This window comes from Carcharodon carcharias (genome assembly GCF_017639515.1).
Source record: "Carcharodon carcharias isolate sCarCar2 chromosome 24 unlocalized genomic scaffold, sCarCar2.pri SUPER_24_unloc_2, whole genome shotgun sequence".
In the NCBI taxonomy this organism is placed as follows: domain Eukaryota; kingdom Metazoa; phylum Chordata; class Chondrichthyes; order Lamniformes; family Lamnidae; genus Carcharodon; species Carcharodon carcharias.
This window is the reverse complement of record NW_024470595.1, coordinates 2,863,318-2,867,534: the sequence shown is the minus strand read 5'-3', so window position 1 is coordinate 2,867,534 and position 4,217 is coordinate 2,863,318. Positions and strand designations below refer to the sequence as shown.

The following is a 4,217-nucleotide window of genomic DNA, read 5'->3' as shown; positions in this document are numbered from 1 at the left end:
AAGAATGGGGTTCAATCCTGACATGTTTTTGTTTCTGATCCATAGCGATCGTGCCAACCAAGGGTAAAATTAGGAAGCCCTTTTCACACTTAGAGTAGCTGGAAATCGGAAAACAATTCTAAAAATCGATCGAAGCTACCACAATTACGAGATGGTGGCTATTTTTCTGCAAATCAAAGCGTTCTCCGTTTCTTCAGTTCTCCTTGAAGAATTCAACGTCCATGAGTCGTTTTGTTGCCGTTTTGCTGGGAGCGAACACCATGAGCCAAAAACGTAACGCCCAAACAGCGATGGAAACGTGGATCCTCAGGATAAAAGCTTGATGCTCTACCGACGAGATACGTGGGCTTCATTTAACATGCTTCCCACAGCCGTTTTCACTGTCCACAAAGAGGCATCACAAACTTTTCTTACATTTCTTTCTTTGGCAGTTCTATTTTTTTTCATATTTCCAGCTTTCACGGTACTTTGTTTTTCTACCTGAAAGGATGGTGAAATCAAATTCAAACGGGATTTCAATGGAACTAATTTACAGGGTAATCGGGAAAAGCTGGATTGTGGAACATTATTAACAGATCTATCAAAGAGCATGGACAGACTCGATGGGCCAACAGGCTTCCTTCTGAACGATACGATCCCGCGATTCACGAATTTCATTTCGACATGGGCTGGGAGATTAGAAAAGACCTCATCAGGTGAAGGTGATGAATGAATGATTCCTGGCAATTGTCTGATGTTTTGTACATTACATTATGCCTGACATTTTGTACCGACAAGGCTACATTTGTCCAGCTGTGGTGAGCGAGTGGTTAAGGTGTTGTGCATGACTGTTGTGTATGCGGGTCGGAGTGAATGTTCAAACACTGCTCTGCCTCCATGATTGAAATGATTATCTTCTCCCATCAGTTCACCGACTTGAAAAGGCATTAAATTAAGCCCATTGTTTCGAAGTTTGGAAACCCAAATGATTAACGCAGATCAATTAGATAATGTAGATTTGCTGGAAACGGGACAAACTGCAAAAACAGGTGTTCAGGAAACTAGTTGAAAGATATTTTTTAACAAAGAACCTGAAATGTTTGGGAGGAAAAGGAGGATTTTGAGCTCATGAGCATTAACGCGGTTTGCTTTCATTCATATGGAGGGGGTTTATCTGCGTGAAAGGATGGTAACAGCTTGTGTAACTGCATAAACGCAAGTTTTTGGACAGGAACTCAAATAATTCAACGTACAACCAATTTGAGAGGCAATGTATGGCAGGGGTGTAAAATCGGGTCGGTAATTAACGGCTAAGCTAATAGTTGCAGAACAGACAGCAGCTGTCACCCACAATATCATAAAACTGCCTGATATAGTGAAGAGACAAATAAAGGGTTTTATTCGGTTTCCCACCTCTGTCTCATTCTGATTCTTGCTGTTGTGCCCGGAGTCCCCTGCGGTCTCTGGTAGCTGTTAAAATACGTCTGATTGTCAAACAATTAAATAATGATATAAAAAGTAAATTGAGAAATGGAGATAAAATATATCCGAAAAGTCAGCTACCCCGGAAGACGATGGAAGAAAATCCGCGCCAGGGCGGGAACCCCAGTGAACATTGTTAATGATCAGTTTGTTGATCACCCGTTTTTGCAGTTTGTTCAGTTGCTGATAAATGAACATTTGTGTTCCTAGGCAACCGAAATGGCAAATTCTCCCCATAGATCAGCACAGAGAGCGCTGTTATGGTCACTGCAGCATTTTTCACAGTGACATACCTTGCTTTAAAATTCTGTCCCTCTATCGCTGACAGTGACAGTGACAATTGAAGGTTGGAAATGGAGCTAAATTGCGAATGAGAAGTAAGGCGGCCGCTTCAGTGTCAATTTATGACGGGTGATTCCGCGCGAAATGACGGAGCGCCTGCTCCATTTAAAGTTTGGTACTGCCGTAACAATGACAGTGTTGGAGAGCAATGAATGTGTTAGACTTTGCTGAAAGTTTGATAGTCTAATATATGAAGAACACGATCAGTAGATCTGTTTTTGCCAGACACCATACTGACAGAGATACATTTGGAAAGGCCGGAGTTTCTTCAGGCGAGAATCATGATTGTCAATAGGTTCTCCGTATGAAAGAGGGAATCGAGATCAGTGATAGCGACAGCCAGATAAATATCACAGTATGTACAGGGAATGTTCAGATGTGTTCCGACAGAGAATTATGCGCCATGATTCTTTCCTATCGTACAGGCAGACACATTTTCAAAGCATGAAAACAATATACGCTCAATATCCTTCCAGTAAACTTCTTGGAGACAGTATCAAGGCAGCAGGGGGGCGGGGGTCACTCGGATTCTGTGTCTGGAATGTTACTGAAGAATGACCCAAGGACCTTCGACACTCAGTCCTTGCTGACTGACCGCGCACCAGCTGGAACATTGGAACTACCGTATTTGTAAATTGAAAGCTTCAGGTTACCGGCGAGCTGGAAGGGAATGAGTTTTCCCCAGAGCTGCCTCATTGTTCCGACCTTCACAAAGCTGCTCAGCAACAACAACGCTCCGCTTCTGAATGTTGAAAATATTCCGCCGAAAGCAAACCTCAAGCTGATAAACTTCTTGCCATCAACAGGCTGACATCTTATCCAATCAACCTTTTTCTATTTATTTCATGAGATATGGATATGCCTCCACGACCAGTATAAGTTTCTCATCCGAAATTGCCTTGAGAAGGATTGCTACATTGACACAGTGAAAGAACTTCAAACATTGAAGTAAAATTAGTTTTGATATGTTGCCCTGTCCTCTGGTTGATGCAAGTGAAGCTTCAATTGGAACTGAATTGCGAATGAGAAATAGGACTGTCACAGTGTTTACGAATTATGACGGGTTCTTTAGCAAGAAATGACCGAGTGCCTGTTGAATTTTAAATTTGGTAGTAAAGGTCGGGGAAGTTGCAAGAGCAGGAAACTGAAATATATTTCCACCTGGCTCTCAATCAGCGGCTTTAGGCGATTAGAGCAAGTTGCGGAACCAGTAAACGAGAGAACAAATGACAGGCCGACTGCCCTTGGTGATTTACAAATCTATCCCAGGAACAGTCATACAGAAAAGCTACTAAACCGTGGGGAGACCTCACAGTTATTTTGCGTTGGATTTCCCCTCTGTTGGGTGTCTTCGTGGCTACATTGTCAGGCAGAGATTGGAATTACGTCAAGTTAGACGAGAAAACGTTGGTTTCTCATCGACCTAGTTTATCCGTCGCTTACACATAGCTCAGCAATGAAGTAGACGTTGCGCAGTTCAGTATTTTACTTCGTTCCGGTCATGTTTGAGAATAATTAACAACAAATTGGGAGTATATTGTGCTGCTTTTTAAAAAGACATCTCGAAGAAGCAAATGCTTTTTTGGCCTGGCCAGCAGCTGACGAACTGTTGAGAAATTTGGCAACGGATAGACTTTGCTGACAGATGCAGTATTTGCGTGAAATTGTTGCGAAGCGAGTTATTGTTGTCATGCAGAACGCTGTTAATAACTTGAATTCCTTCGAAGTCGAATAAAACCGGTTGGCCCGTATGGGGATCGAACCCGCGACCTTGGCGTTATTAGCACCACGCTCTAACCAGCTGAGCTAACCGGCCCCTTGACGCATTTCCACTAGTATCTGGTTTTCAAATTCAACTGGCAGTGAGTGGCGGATTCAGCATTATTCCTTGCTGATTGATTGTGCACAGTCTGGAACTCTCCTGTTTGTCCAGTTGAAACTTCAGATTACCAGCGAGCTGTGAGTGTATGTTTCTCCCAGAGCTGCTGAATGATCCGACCCTCACAAAGCTGTTCAGCAACAGATACCTTCTTCTTGTCAATGATAAAAATAATCTGTCCAAAGCAAACCTTCAGCTGCAAAATCTCCCGTCATCAATAGGCTGATATCTATGCAATCTCTTTTCTATTTATTTCTTGGGATGATGGGCATATCGCGCATGACCAGTGCAAGTTGTTCATTCACAACTGCCTTAAGAACGATGGTATATTTAATAAGAATGAGCACTTCAAATATTGAAGTAAAAATAGTGTCGAAATGTTGCCGTATCTCCAGGATGTTGGAATTGAAGCGTGTGGATTTCATGGTAAATGCAAGACGGTGGCTTAAACGAGAAATTACCGAATGCCTGTTGAAATTACACTTGGTGCTATCATTCAGGGGATTGCAATGTCAGGGAACTGAAATATATTTCC

General features: G+C 42.5%; 1 non-coding gene across 1 annotated transcript; it reads right to left on the bottom strand.

The window, feature by feature from the left end:
- Positions 1-3,545: 3,545 nt before the first annotated feature.
- On the bottom strand, positions 3,546-3,619 carry trnai-aau. Its single transcript has one exon. It is a non-coding gene; the product is annotated as a tRNA-Ile (tRNA).
- Between the last annotated feature and the right edge of the window lie 598 nt (positions 3,620-4,217).